At 51.4% G+C, this 16,046-nt stretch overlaps 1 long non-coding RNA gene across 1 annotated transcript; it reads left to right on the forward strand.

The window, feature by feature from the left end:
* Nucleotides 1-718: 718 nt before the first annotated feature.
* On the forward strand, nucleotides 719-10,000 carry LOC119315333. The gene is made up of 5 exons (XR_005152714.1): nucleotides 719-1,560; nucleotides 1,690-1,825; nucleotides 2,754-2,933; nucleotides 5,923-6,015; nucleotides 9,926-10,000. It is a non-coding gene; the product is annotated as an uncharacterized LOC119315333 (long non-coding RNA).
* Nucleotides 10,001-16,046: the final 6,046 nt, after the last annotated feature.

A 16,046-nucleotide genomic window follows, 5' to 3' on the forward strand; every position in this document is an offset into this window, starting at 1 on the left:
TTATATATGAAATTTTATTAGAAAAATGTGTGGAATCTAAATATGATGTTAATTTTACCTGTTAAATATTTTAAAAATATTGTTATGGAAGCAAACTTATAATTTATAGCGCAAGATCCATTTTTTTTCATACCGGCGGCGATCCAGATTGCAAATAAACACCCCACTATAACCATATAGGGAAAAGAAAACATCGATAACTACACATGCATACCTCTGAAAAATGTCACAGGAGAAAACAACAGATTTCTCATCGCGAGAGAGAGAGAGAGGGGGGGGGGGGAGACGTCTTAGGATTAACCATATTCAACACACATTTTTTGTTGTTTTGTGTGAACACCAAGGCCATCGCCGGCGAGGGTGAGAAGGAGGATAAGCGGCAACACAAATATGATGCCTCACACAAATAAAGGAGATGGACCTATTGTGGTCTTGAGTGATGGTTGTTGAGTTAAGAGCGTATGTTATGTTTTCTCTCCCGTTGCAACGCACGGGCTTTTTTGCTAGTAATTTAGAAAAAATAGACTTTTTAAAAGCTCATGGGAATTTTTTTGAATCCCTTAATTCAAAACTCAAGGGCTAGGTTTATATAGGGGCTATATTTTTATAAACATATGGTCTCACTCATTTCTGCCCAAGGAATGGAGACTGGGTCGGTGTTTGGAAGGGGTTCAATAAACCAATCTTGGCCGTCCAAAACAATAAGGAAATATCTCACGCAACCTCCTCGTCTCCAGCGCTCTCGTCTCTGCTCCACCACCCCGCGCCGCCACATCCCACACGCCGACGTCGGCCTCGCCGCAGAAATCCGCCCGCACCACCGCCGACGCATCCCTCGTCCTGTCGAAGCCGCGAGAAGAGGAGCCCCACCCGGACGACTTCCCCCCGTCCCCCGCGGATGGTTCTGCTTCCATTGAGACGCCCAGGCCTGACAGATCTTGCTCGTCGTCAGCCCAGGGCCGGGTCGGCCGGAGCAGTCGGAGAGGAGTGGCGGATGTGCGTCCGCTTAGATGCCGCCGGTCAGAGAAGGTGGGGATGAGCGGATTGCAGCGAGGGAGGCGGCTCGGCTCGGACCGTCCATGGCGCTAGCGCGATGGCTCGCCTCCTATTTCGGCATGGCTATTGTTTTGGTCCGCGTCGTTTCTGCCTCGACGGACATTGTCGTCGTAGGTGCCGATGAGGGACGAGCCGCCAGCGACGGATCCCGCGAGGCCAACCTCCAGCGCCCCTTCTCCGGCCGGCCTTGAACGACCTTGTCCCGCCGGAGCTAGGTGGGTCGATGACCCGCTGGATGGGAGCTGGCATGTCCAGCCACCACCTCTGGTGCCCCGTCGCGCACCTGCCCGCCGCCAGGGGCCCGAGGGCCAAGTTGCGGGGTTGTGCGGTCGCGCTGGTCATCCTCCGCTCCAGGAAGCATCTTGCCGGGGTTGGGGTCAATCCCGGGCAGGCCTGAGGAGGAGAGCGGGCGGCCTCCGTCAGTCCTCTCCGGTGAGGCCTTTGACAAGAGGGGCCAAGATCGATGCTACCAAGTGCCATTTGCTTCAGTGCATTTTGTTTGATGTGAGTTCTTCCTCAGCTTCTTCTTTGATGGAATTTTTGTTCCTGCTACAATGGACAGTCAGCGACCATGGCCTCTGAAATTCTATCTGTTCGTGGCCTTGGAGAGCTGACACTTTGCTTCTTGTGCAGGAATCTGTTCATGAAGGAATCTGCAGTCCTAACAAAGAAGATGGAAAGAGTACTCCTGGAAAGTGAAAAAGAGAAGGAAACAACAATCTTGCAAAAGATTAAACAAAGAACAGCTTGCTCACAAAATTTTCCATGAGTGAGATTGCTTCTCTTCACACATATAATCTGACTCGTGGAAAGTTTTGTGAGCAAGCTGTTAATATTTACATAGTACATATATTAGTTACTTCTTTTAACGATATATGTGTGAAGAGAAGCATTGCCACTCATGGAAAGAGTACTTCTGTTATGCTGCTACATGTTTACATACATATATTAGTTTTTTAGGTCATGCAAATTTCTTAGAAAAAATTATCCCCTTCCGGCTATTAAGCTTGGAATAACATGAAAAGATAGTTAAAAATGCAATAGATTTCCTTATTACTCATGGCACATTGGGTTCAGATAATATTTGCTTTGTTTTGTCCTTATTAAGCTAAATAGCTAATTATGTCGATATGATCTGATCTGATTCATTTATCCAAGTAAAGAGTGCATGCTCATGTTTCCATTCATCAAGGTGAAATCAATTTTAGAGGCTGTAAGTAGGCAGAAGATCCACTCATGTTCTGATCTATCATGATTCTGGTTGAAAGTTGTGTTCAACTGAAATTATGCATCAAATCCCCTCACACAATTGTGTTCTGCATGTTATGTGTTTGATGAGATTCCTCCAAGCCAGCTGTCCAGTGAGCCCCCCTAATTCAGTTGTCTCGGTTGGTTAGAAATTGCCTGTGATTCACTTATCGATCAATTAATTAGATTGATATTTTAGTATGTTCATTCGGCTTATTCAAATAATCACATTCATAGGTTTAGTTTGGTTTGGTTACCCATATATACCCCGTAGTTCTTTTAGTCCTGTTTGTGTTGAGAATTTCTGAAAACAAATTACAATTCACGTAGTTAAAAGGTATCAAAGTGATGTTTGTATGCATAGTTCCTGCCTATTGTAACTAGAAAAATGTGACTGCAAATTTTGTCGATCATTTATAGTTCCTTCCTGTTTTCCGAACTTTTTCTAGGAAGGAATAACAGTAGGACATGCATGTGTTATTTTCCAAGACTTGTTCGAGATAAAGACCCAATGAGTCATCGGAAACTTCCCCTGTCTCTGCAGCAGCAAATGATTGTTCAGAGTGAGAGTTTGTCTGAAAATTGTTCAGAATGAGGCTTTAGCATGCTGCACACGGTGTAGACTAAAGGTATGGCAACTTCCATTTATATTTGTTTTTTGAAGTTAGCAGGCTGCACACGTACATCTCTATGTGTAATTTTGAGCCTTTGTTAGCTTGTTGATGCAACAATGGTCGTGTTATGGCCGGTTTAGCTAGGCCCACCGGGTAATCTTAGCCCACAAGTTATCTTAGGTTAATTCTTATGCAAGTTATCTTAGGTTAATTCTTATGCAAGTTATCTAGGTTGTAAATATAGGCTGTAAGACTCTTTTTGGAATTAAGCAATAAGAATATTATTGTCCCTATTGCCCGGCTCCCAGAGGAGCCGGAACCCTAGCCGCCGCCATCTCCCTCCGACGCGACGGCGCCCAGCCGTCGGCGCGCCCGATCATCGCCCTGTCCCACTCCATCCTTCCCCTACAACCTCCGGAGCAGGTCCGGTAGGACCCCTGGTTCTACCAATTTGGTATCCAGAGACTCAGGTTCGATCATGTCGTCATCAACACCCACGCCGCCGCTGCCCATCATCACCACCGCCCCGATGACCACTGCCGGGTCCCTAACGCCGCCGGCCCCGATCACCTCCGTGCCGCCAGCCCCTGTCACTTCCGCGCCGCCGACAACCTCCGTCTTCACGCCGGAGGAGATGACCAGCACCCTGCGGGACCTCATGACGGCCGTCCAAGGCATCTTCCTGTACTTGGCCGGCCCGCACACCACCACGCCGGCTGCGCCCCCCGCCTACAGCCACCCGGCGACGCACTGGCCGATCCAGAACGCGTCGGGCCCGAGCGGGACACCCCTGCTGCCGTTCCAGGCGGGCTACACCGGCGGGCGCCTGCCGTTGCTGCACGTGCCCTGGTACTCGGTACTCGCGGCGATCGCCGGGGCCCATCCGTCGCTCCAGCCGCCGCCTGCCCCAGCGTCGTCCTGGCCGCAGTGGCCCGCGCCGGTTCTCACGGCGCCAACCGCGCCTCCCGCGCCCGCCCCAGTGCTGCAGTGGCCGCACTGGCCCGCGCCGGCCCCAGCCGCGCCAACCGTGTCGGTCCAGCTCCTACCGCCGCCGCCCAGCTCCGGATTGGGCCAGTCCACACCGGGAGGACTTCCGATCCAGCAGGTCCGGTTTCCGCCGTCACCGTCCCCGATCCCGGCCTGGCTAACCGGGACGTCGCCACCGCCAGTTTACACAGAGGCCGGGGACCCACCGGTAACCACGCTGCAGTTTGGGGCCTCGTCCGGCTCCGCGAGGGCCTACGACGGCCTCCCCACCGTTGACCGGGCGCCGTCATCATCACTGCTCCGCATCGCCGAGCCGGTCGGCCATGGCGCGCCAACCCAGACGCCGCCACGGTTCGCCAAGATCGATTTCGCCACTTATGACGGCACGGAGGACCCGCTTAACTAGCTCAACCAGTGTGAGCAGTTTTTCCGTGGCCAGCGCACGCTCTCGTCGGAGCGCACTTGGCTGGCATCCTACCACCTCCGCGGTGCAGCCCGACCTGGTACTACGCCCTCGAGCAGGACGAGGGCAGCATGCCCCCTTGGGAGCGCTTCCGCGAGCTCTGCCTCCTTCGCTTTGGGCCTCCGGTTCGCGGGAGCCGCCTGGCGGAGCTCGGCCGCCTTCCCTTCACCTCCACGGTGCAGGACTTCGCCGACCGTTTCCAGGCCCTGGCATGCCATGCGTCGGGCATGACGGCGCAACAGCGGGCCGAACTCTTTGTCGGTGGACTTCCGGATCACATCCGCGTGGACGTGGAGCTTCGGGGACCCCAGGATCTCCAGTCGGCCATGTACTACGCCCGCTCGTTCAAGCGCCGCGCAGTGGCCATCCAGCAGGAATCACCGTCCCGGACCGTTGGGTCGCTACCTGGGCTGGATTCCGCGCAGGCTTCTGCGGCACCCCTCGCCGCGACCGCGGCGCGCCCGTTCCGCCGGCTCACCTCAGCCGAGCTACTCGAGCGTCGCTGTCAAGGGTTGTGCTTCAACTGCGACGAGCCCTACACGCCCGGCCATGCCTGCCCGCGACTCTTCTACCTAGAGGTTGCAGACTACATTCCGGAGGACGCCGTCGCCGACCTGGCCGCCCCAGCTGTTGAGAAGGTGTTTGACGCTGGTTGATCGCCTCGGGGAGTTCCACAAGCGCTTCCCCACCTTACAGCTCGAGGACGAGCTGTTTGTGCAGGCGGGGAGAAGTGTTATGGCCGGTTTAGCTAGGCCCACCGGGCAATCTTAGCCCACAAGTTATCTTAGGTTAATTCTTATGCAAGTTATCTTAGGTTAATTCTTATGCAAGTTATCTAGGTTATAAATATAGGCTGTAAGACTCCTTTTGGAATTAAGCAATAAGAATATTATTATCCCTATTGCCCGGCTCCCAGAGGAGCCGGAACCCTAGCCGCCGCCATCTCCCTCCGACGCGCCGGCGCCCAGCCGCCGGCGCGCCCGATCATCGCCCCGTCCCACTCCATCCTTCCCCTACAACCTCCGGAGCAGGTCCGATAGGACCCCTGGTTCTACCAGGCCGAGGAAGTGACTTGTGTGTTTAACTCATGTTTTTTTACAGGAAAACCTACCATGAAACAACTTATTTCAGTATGTTTTTATCTTCGCCTATGATTTATATTTAGTCAAGTTTAGCCTCTGCGATGAAATTGTATATAGTGTTAGCCTATAAAAATATAAGTTGTTCTGTTCACTTTCATAAGTGAACCACAAAGATTTCTCGCCAGAGAAAACCCATATGGATTGGTATCACTTGGGCAAATAAGAAAATGCAATTATTTCAAGGATTTCAGTCATCCTTGCAGTTTTAGGAACTATAACAACAACTTCCGTATATACTTCTATACTGTATTCTTTGTACTTGAGATTTTTTGTGTGTGCAAAGTATCCAATATCCATGTATATCTTTTTGGCTGTGCTTATGCTCTTGAATAATAGAGCCATTTTCTTGGAAATTCACTCCTGATTTAACTCTCTTCTTTTCTGAATCAATTTAACTGTGTTGGTCATACAGTTCCCTCGGAGCAAGAGAAAATTTAACAAGGCAATACAACAAAACGTGGAGCAGCTAATGGACATCCAATCAGCTCTCAAGGCATTCGAGGAGGTACTGCTCTTTGACTGAACAACATGATCACGTTTTTTTATTAAGGGAAGCATGCTCACGTGGAGGCGCCCAGAAGTTGTGTGTGGGCATGTATGACGTTGGCATAGTCATATGCTGATTTTCTGAGATATCATCGTATCCTTGACTTTGAACATCAGTTGTAAATAAGCAGAGAAGCTGTATCTATAGCACCGGTGTTATTTATCCCTTGCATCAAAATGTAGAATTTTCTCACTAGATTTGCACAACATAGATACAACAACAACAACAACAAAGCCTTTAGTCCCAAACAAGTTGGGGTAGGCTAGAGGTGAAACCCATAAGATCTCGCAACCAACTCATGGCTCTGGCACATGGATAGCAAGCTTCCACGCACCCTTGTCCATAGCTAGCTCTTTGTCGATACTCCAATCCTTCAGGTCTCTCTTAACGGACTCCTCCCATATCAAAATCGGTCGACCCCGCCCTCTCTTGACATTCTCCACACGCTTTAGCCGTCCGCTATGCACTGGAGCTTCTGGAGGCCTGCGCTGAATATGCCCAAACCATCTCAAACGATGTTGGACAAGCTTCTCCTCAATTGGTGCTACCCCAACTCTATCTCGTATATCATCATTCCGGACTCGATCCTTCCTCGTGTGGCCACACATCCATCTCAACATACGCATCTCCGCCACACCTAACTGTTGAACATGTCGTCTTTTAGTCGGCCAACACTCCGCGCCATACAACATTGCGGGTCGAACCGCCGTCCTGTAGAACTTGCCTTTTAGCTTTTGTGGCATTCTCTTGTCACAGAGAATGCCAGAAGCTTGGCGCCACTTCATCCATCCGGCTTTGATTCGATGGTTCACATCTTCATCAATACCCCCATCCTCCTGCAACATTGACCCCAAATACCGAAAGGTGTCCTTCCAAGGTACCACCTGGCCATCAAGGCTAACCTCCTCCTCCTCACAGCTAGTAGTACTGAAACCGCACATCATGTACTCAGTTTTAGTTCTACTAAGCCTAAACCCTTTCGATTCCAAGGTTTGTCTCCATAACTCTAACTTCCTATTTACCCCCGTCCGACTATCGTCAACTAGCACCACATCATCCGCAAAGAGCATACACCATGGGATATCTCCTTGTATACCCCTTGTGACCTCATCCATCACCAATGCAAAAAGATAAGGGCTCAAAGCTGACCCCTGATGCAGTCCTATCTTAATCGGGAAGTCATCGGTGTCGACATCACTTGTTCGAACACTTGTCACAACATTATTGTACATGTCCTTGATGAGGGTAATGTACTTTGTTGGGACTTTGTGTTTCTCCAAGGCCCACCACATGACATTCCGCGGTATCTTATCATAGGCCTTCTTCAAGTCAATGAACACCATATGCAAGTCCTTCTTATGCTCCCTATATCTCTCCATAAGTTGTCGTACCAAGAAAATGGCTTCCATGGTCGACCTCCCAGGCATGAAACCAAACTGATTTTTGGTCACGCTTGTCATTCTTCTTAAGCGGTGCTCAATGACTCTCTCCCATAGCTTCATTGTATGGCTCATCAGCTTAATTCCACGGTAATTAGTACAACTCTGAACATCCCCCTTGTTCTTGAAGATTGGTACTAATATACTCCGTCTCCATTCTTCTGGCATCTTGTTTGCCCGAAAAATGAGGTTGAAAAGCTTGGTTAGCCATACTATCGCTATGTCCCCGAGACCTTTCCACACCTCAATGGGGATACAATCAGGGCCCATCGCCTTGCCTCCTTTCATCCTTTTTAAAGCCTCCTTAACCTCAGACTCCTGGATGCGCCGCACAAAACGCATGCTGGTCTCATCAAAGGAGTCATTCAGTTCAATGGTAGAACTCTCATTCTCCCCATTGAACAGCTTGTCGAAGTACTCCCGCCATCTATGCTTAATCTCTTCGTCCTTCACCAAGAGTTGGCCTGCTCCGTCCTTGATGCATTTGACTTGGCCAATATCCCTCGTCTTCCTCTCCCGGATCTTAGCCATCTTATAGATGTCCCTTTCACCTTCCTTCGTGCCTAACCGTTGGTAGAGGTCCTCATATGCCCGACCCCTTGCTTCACCAACAGCTCGCTTTGCGGCCTTCTTCGCCATCTTGTACTTCTCTATGTTGTCTGCACTCCTATCCAGGTATAGGCGTCTGAAGCAATCTTTCTTCTCTTTAAGCGCCTTCTGGACATCATCATTCCACCACCAGGTATCCTTATCTTCGCTTATCCTTCCCCTGGACACTCCAAACTCCTCCGAGGCCACCTTACGAATGCAAGTCGCCATCTTCATCCACACATTGTCCGCATCCCCTCCTTCCTCCCAAGGGCCCTCCTTAAATACCCTCTCCTTGAACACCTGAGCTACCACCCCCTTGAGCTTCCACCACTTCGTTCTAGCGACCTTGGCACGCTTATCCCGCTGGACACGAATTCAAAAGCGGAAGTCAACAACCACCAGCTTATGCTGGGGTACAACACTCTCCCCAGGTATCACCTTACAGTCTAGGCACGCACGCCTATCTTCTCTTCTCGAGAGGATGAAATCAATCTGGCTAGAGTGTTGGCCACTACTAAAAGTCACCAGATGTGATTCTCTCTTTCTAAAGAGGGTGTTAGCTACAATCATGTTGTAGGCTAGAGCAAAGCTTAAGACATCTTCTCCTTCTTGATTCCTGATGCCATAGCCAAAGCCCCCATGCGCCCCTTCAAAACCTGTGTTAGATGTACCCACGTGGCCATTGAGGTCTCCTCCTATGAAGAGCTTCTCACCAATCGGTACACTCCTAACCATGTCTTCCAAGCCTTCCCAGAACTCCCTCTTGGTGTTCTCATTGTGGCCTACTTGCGGGGCATATGCGCTGATAACATTGAGAACCAAGTCCTCAGCTACCAGCTTGACCAGGATAATCCGGTCCCCACGTCTCCTGATGTCTACCACTCCATACTTGAGGCTCTTGTTGATCAAGATGCCTACGCCATTTCTGTTTGCAGCCGTCCCCGTGTACCACAGCTTGAAGCCGGTATCCTCCACCTCCTTAGCCTTCTGTCCTCTCCATTTGGTTTCTTGGATATCAACACCTCTCCTCACTGCTGCATCAACTAGCTCCCGAAGCTTCCCTGTCAGAGACCCTACGTTCCAGCTACCTAAGCGAATCCTCCTAGGCTCGGCTAGCTTCCTTACCCTTCGCACTCGTCGAGTCAAATGCGAAGACCCTTGCTCATTTTCCACTACATCCGGGCGCCGATGTAGCGCGCCACTAAGGATGCGACGACCCGATCCTCGCTCACTTGCCACCGTATCCGGATCAAGATACGGCGCGCCACTTGGGGGGTGACGGCCCGGCCCTTGCCCATTTTCCACCACACCCGGGTTCCGATGTGGCGCGTCGCTGAGAGGGTTACGCCCCAACGAAAATCTTTTGGGTTTCATCTCCATAAGAGTGGCTGAGTTTTTACGTTGGCTCGCCAAGCCTATCACAACCCTCCTCCTTTACCCGGGCTTGGGACCGGCTATGTTGAGACAACATAGGCGGAGTTTGCACAACATAGATATACTGTATATATTTTCTCAAGTATTTGCTATGACCAGATCTTAAGAAATGGTGTGCATATTAAGGCCTAAAACTTTTATTTGCATTTACTTCCTTGGTTACTGCAATAGATCACCTGACCTGACAAAATAGTGGGTTAGCATGCTTTGAAAAGAACAACACTTGAGCATATGTAGCCATGTAGGTCAACGAAGTTGCTTTCTTGATACTTTTAGATACGTGCTACCACATGCATGCTGGATTTGTGCTCTATCCAGATTTCAGTATAAGCATGCGAGAAAATAAGCCATTTTAAATTGAGTGCCTGACATATTTTGTTTTCCACTTTGAGCTTCTGTTACAGCGAGGAACAATGGATATATCGAATAAAAAATGTAACCAGCTTTCCCCGGGTGAAGAATCCTCTACTAATAACGAGCCTCGTGTACATCCTACTCAGGTTAGTTTTGTCGCTAAAAGACCTGGTGCATTCAATAGTTCTCCATTTATCCATGAAGATAGCATAGCATGCATTATTTCGTTTACAAACAAACTGTTGCAGAATCAATTTAATTTTGTTAGTGGGCAATCCCTCTATATTACTGGATACATACATCGTGCCATGCCTTTACCGAAAAAGGGTTCCCCTGCTTTGTATTCCAAAGCAACCACCATTATACACATCGCAATGCTGGGGCGAGCAGCACATCAAGCCCAAAGAAAAAGAAAAGGAAATAAATGCCAACAGCGGTAGCTCGACAAAGCGTGGCAGACCCGCGACCGCTGCGCCCTTCGGATACAAACCACCACAGCCCTAGGCTCCGATCTACCGCGAACTAAGCAGCACCTCCAAGAAGGGATGCGACACCGATGACGCTGCTGCCCGGACAAGACCTAGGGTTTCCCCCAGTACGCGGAGGGAGGTGGGGGATAGCTACTCCCGACACCCTCCAAGAAGGGATAGTGGCACCCGCCGGTGTCACCGGGTCGGAGCCGGACGAACCGGCAAGGATTTCTCCTGCATGCCAAACCCCACCAGCCAACCGGAGCCGACCAGCCAAACCACCGCCAGACCATGCGCCATCACGGTTGCGCCGCCACCAACGCCGTCTCGCTGCGAGCACTGTCGTGGTTCTAAGCCTGACAGTAGAGTGGGGGGTAGGTGTGGAGAGGCAAGGTCCTAGCTATGGAGAGGTTGTAAACACAAGGGATGTACGAGTTCAGGCCCTTCTCGGGAGAAGTAATAGCCCTACGTCTCGGAGCCCGGAGGCGGTCGAGTGGATTATGAGTATATGAGTTACAAGGTGCCGAACCCCTCTACCTGTGGAGGGGGGCGGCTTATATAGAGTGCGCCGGGACCCCAGTCAGCCCACGTAGGAGAGGGTTTAAGGTGAGTTAAGTCCGGGGCGTTACTGATAACGCCCCACATAAAGTGTCTTTACTACCATAAAGTCTACTTAATTACAGGCCGTTGCAGTGCAGAGTGCCTCTTGACCTTCTGGTGGTCGAGTGAGTCTTCATGGTCGAGTCCTTCAAGTCAGTCGAGTGAGTCCCTCGTTGGTCGACTGGAAGGCGACCTCTTCTAAGGGTGTCCTTGGGTAAGGTACTTAGATCAGGTCCATGACCCTACCCTAGGTACATGACCCCATCATTAGCCCCCGAATGGATTGAGGCTTCGAGTGAGGAAGGAGTTGATGTCGTTTCCGATTAACCTTTGCACTCTGGTCGTGCGTTGTTCTGTACCAAAGAATCTCTTTGTCGATGGTGAGCAACTTGTCTTCAGTCGACTCGATCCATTCTCTTCTTTCGTCGAGTGATCTTTCGGGCTTCGACGATCCCCGAGCGACGGATCGCGGGAAACCCCGCGTCTGACAGACTGATCTGCTGTTCGCGGATTCCGCGGGATGCGAAATTTGGGGACGCGCGCGAAGCGGAGCGAACCGCGGCGTTCGGATGGGACGGGACATAGATGCCTCGATCTCCGCGCCGCTTTCTTCACCATGTATCCCGTCTGCATAACTGTTCCTGGATATGATTAGATCGACCGGGCCCACCTGTCATCCACTCGGAAGGGACCTTATAAATGCGCCCGGCGAGGATTTTTGTACTGTGCCTCAGCATTCTCTCTCTCTCTGCTCCCTTCGTCCCCGTCCAGCGCGCTCGCTCTCGCCCCCGCACAACTTCCCCTCGCGCATCTCGCCGGCAACCATGGCCAAGGAGAAGACGGCGGCGCTGGAACGTGCGAAGAAGGCGTCGGCGTCGGAGAAGGCGAAGGGGAGATCTACCAGCCGCGGCGGGTCTTCGTCCAGATCTCGCCTGCCGAAGGGCTGGGTCCAAGGAGACTGGATCCAGTCGACCATCACAGAAAAAGATCTCCTCGACATGGCCAACGAGGGCTTGATCCCTCATGGAGCTGCGAGGCTTCCGGGGAAGGAGTGGCAGCCCCAGCCAGAAGAGGGTGAGTGCGTGCTCTTGGCCACCCATGTTGATCGTGGATTTTCTTTGCCGCCGAGTATTTTCTTCCGTGGCTTCTTGAACTTCTTTGGAGCGCAGCTCCACCACTTTACCCCAAATTCTATCGCCTATCTTGCCGCGTTCGTGTCCATGTGTGAGGGTTTCCTGGGCTGTCGACCGCACTGGGGTTTGTTCAAGCATATATTCACGTGTCGCTCTCAGACCGTGAAGAAGGCGAGCCCAGGCGATGAAAGAACCTGAGTCGTCCAAATGTGTGGGGGTCTGGGGATCCAGGTGAGGAATAAGAGCACCTTCCCGCCCATGACCTTTCCCGAATCAGTCAGAGGCTGGCAGTCGACCTGGTTCTACTGCCAGGACCAGTCGACGCCGGGGCAGTCGAGTGGACTCCCTCAGTTTACCATGGACCGAGTGAACAAGCCCTCCTCTCTGAAGTTGATTCCGGAGGAGAAAGCTGACGTGAAGATGTTGATGGAGCGCGTGGTACAGTTAGTTCGGGAGGGAGTGACGGGCATGGATCTCCTGGAGGTCTTCCTTAGGCGTCGCATCCAGCCCCTTCAGTTCCGGAGCCACTGCATGTGGTTGTACTGTGGGACTGAAGACGAGACTCGAGTCCATCCAGAAGCAGTCGACGATGTCACTCTGGAAAGATGGATGGTAGCCGTTACCGGAAACAAGGATAACCCACGCGGAGCCAGAAGGATTCCTCCACTCGACCACAACAGCGATCCAAACAAGGTACGCTTGCTCTGCTCTCCATTGTGTTCTTGTCACATTCATTTCTGTTTATCCTGCCGACTGGTCGATTGATCCTTGTCTTGATATCTGCTAGGCCCTCACCGAGCTGTACTCGATGCCCAATGGGGCACAAGCTCCAACTGAGGAGGGTGAGGCGAGTGGGGGCGAGAGCCAGGAAGAGGAGGAATGGGACTCGGACGTTGCTGAGGATGATGATGACGATGATGATGATGACGGTGATGAAGATGACGTTGAAGACGAGGAAGAAGAGGAGGAGGAGGTCGTACCACCGCGCTCAGAAAGGCGGTCGAAGCTTGTCCATGACCCTTCGACTGAACGTGGTAAGGGGGTTGCGACCGCTGCTCAGTCGACCAAACGCCCTCGGACCACCTCTCCAGTGCCGACTGAAAAGGCGCCGAAGCAGCCCAGGGCGGCCCCGTCGAAGCCGATCAAGCTCCTGCCGAAGATGAAGGTGTCCATCCCCACCATATCAGGGTAATCGTGCTGCTTAAGTCTTCTTATTTTGTGTGAACTTTGTCTCTGGTTGACGCTGAAGTTAGTCGACTGATTCTTTGGAGTTGCAGTGCTGCTACTTCTGAGACCTCAGCCCGGGCTGATGACCATGAGATGGAGGACGCAGCAACTTCAAAACCAGGTACTGTATTCTTAACGCCGTTTTTAGTCGACTGACTCGCGATCTCTGATCCTGATTCTTCTCCGTAGCTCCACCCAATGCTGTTATCAATCTCCCTGATGATGATGAGGATGAGGAACCGCTGAAGCGCAGAAGGAGTAGGAAAGCGTCCGCCAGCAAGGTGCCCCAGGATGTGACGGCGCCTGAGATTCTGATTGCGGAGGAAGAGAACACCACTCGACACACGGTGTCCTTCGCAGATCCATTGACGAGTGCTCAGCAGCCCTCCCTCTTCACGACGCACCACGTCCCAGAGGACCAAGCTGGCGCGGCGAAGGAGGCGATACGCCAGGCGGGAATCATGATGGAGCAGTTGAAGACCATCCGGGATGCGAGCCAGGCAGCTTATGACGCCAGTTCTGCCCTCCAAAGCAATGTTCAGGTCAGTCGACTACCGTTTGTTCTGTTGGATATGCTACCAAAAACTTTTCCTTTCCGGAATTTATAGTAGTCACCCACTGGGTGTGTCGATTAAACTCCATGTTAGCGGGGGCACGCTGAGTGCACCCGCTGGGTGTAGTCCCCAAGGCTAAGGTCGACTGCTGGCAGTCGGCCTTAGGCTTTATGATGTCAATCTTTCTGTCAGTCGACTATGTCGACTGGATTTCACAAACCGGTGGGGGCACGCTGAGTGCACCCACTGGGTGTAGTCCCCGAGACTGTGGTTGACTGCTTGCAGTTGATTACAGTCTTAAAGAATACGTCTCTCTCTTTTTTTTTGAGGTCGACTGGTCGACTTTATCTTCAACAGGATTAGTGGGGGCACGCTGAGTGCACCCACTGGGTGTAGTCCCCGAGACTACGGTCGAATGCTTGTATTTGGCTGTAGTCTTAGAAACGTGTGATTTTTCCTTTTTCACTCAGAAGTGAATTATATTTGACATTTAGTCGATTGGTTCTTCGCAGAACTCCTGTGATCTTGTGGCTCGCTACTCTGAGCTGGAAAACAAGCACACTCAACTCGAGCTGAGCTTGAAGCTGGTTCAGGAGAAGCTGACGAAGGCAAAGGAGGAGACCGAAGGTATGTTTGGTGAGACCCTGACGACTGCTTTTCCCCTTGCTTGTTTCAAAATCTGATCTTGCTGTAACTTGCAGGTAAGGTAAGGGAGGCCCAACAGAAGAAAGACCTCGAACTAGCTGAGAAGATCAAGCTTGCTGGCGAGAAGTTAGCTTCAGTCACCAAGCTTGAACAAGACAATACCAATCTGAAAGCTGCTCTTGGGATCGCCAACAAGGAGGTCAGTCGACTAAAAACTGATAAAGCTGCCCTGACCGACCAAGTCAGTAAGTTGACTGGGAAGAAAAATGATCTGGAGGCCTTCCTGAGTGGTCTTGCCAAGAAGCTGTTTCTTATGCTTGAAGGTAAACCTCTATGCTCGGCAAACATTTCCAATCGTGGTTTTTCCATTCGACCATCCCCTTGACTCAGTGATCATCCTTGCAGAATTTTGCCAAAACTTTGAAGAAGAAACTAGCCGGCTGGAGCCAAACCTCGACCCCGTCAATTCTCCGGTGAACGACGAAGTTGCCATGGATGTTTTCCGACTGGAGTCTCGTGTTGCAGCTGTCGTGGACTATCTCGCAAGGCTGAAGGCCACCACATCTCACATCGACTCGACGCTCTGGCCTGGGGAGACACTTCAGAATGACCTTGAGTCGCTGATGGCCCGCTTGAACACGATCCCTGGTCGAGTGCAGGAATGGAAGAAGTCCTCGGCTCGGTGTGGTGCAGATGTTGCTCTGTGTCTGGCCCGAGTCCACTGTAAAGATGCGCGAGAAGAGAAGCTGGCGGCCCTTCGGGTGGCCAACACCAAGAAACACGACTTCAGGTCCTTTATGGAAACTTTCCTTGCGGCTGCCACTCGGATCGCCGACGGAATTGACCTTGATGAGTTCGTTGCACCTTCCAGCCCTCCACAGGAGGGGTAAAAAACTTCTTCTGGCTCGACGCTTTAAATTTGCCTCGGTATGCCGAGTGGAATTGTAACCGATAAACCTTAACAGGCTTAACGCCTGAGCACTTTCGGTTCCTTTAGATATCAATTCAAACTTGAATTTGGTGCTTGAATACGATTGCTTTTGGCTCGAAATGTCTTTTGCAGGTTCAAAGCAAGGCGCCTTTACTGCAATCGACTTATTCTTTAGTCCACTTAGGCGAGCACTGGGCTGCGGCTAAGCCTCCGAGTGGAAGCCCGGCTTACCACTCGGTAGGATTTCTATAACTTAGGCGAGCACTAGGCTGCAGCTAAGCCCCCGAGTGAGGGGTTTACTCTTCACTCGGTAGGATTTTGATAACTTAGGCTAGCACTGGGCTGCAGCTAAGCCTCCGAGTGAGAGGTTTGCTCTTCACTCGGTAGGATTTTTATAACTTAGGCGAGTGCTTGGACTGCAGCTAAGCCTCCGAGTGAGAGAGTTGCTCTTCACTCGGTAGGATTTTTGTAACTTAGGCGAGTGCTTGGACTGCAGCTAAGCCCCCGAGTGAGAGGCTTGCTCTTCACTCGGTAGGATTTTTTACAACTTAGGCGAGCACAGGGCTGCAGCTAAGCCCCCGAGTGAAAGTCTGGCTTACCACTCGGTAGGA

The sequence above is a fragment of the Triticum dicoccoides genome, chromosome 6A, assembly GCF_002162155.2.
Source record: "Triticum dicoccoides isolate Atlit2015 ecotype Zavitan chromosome 6A, WEW_v2.0, whole genome shotgun sequence".
Classification (NCBI taxonomy): Eukaryota; Viridiplantae; Streptophyta; class Magnoliopsida; order Poales; family Poaceae; genus Triticum; species Triticum dicoccoides.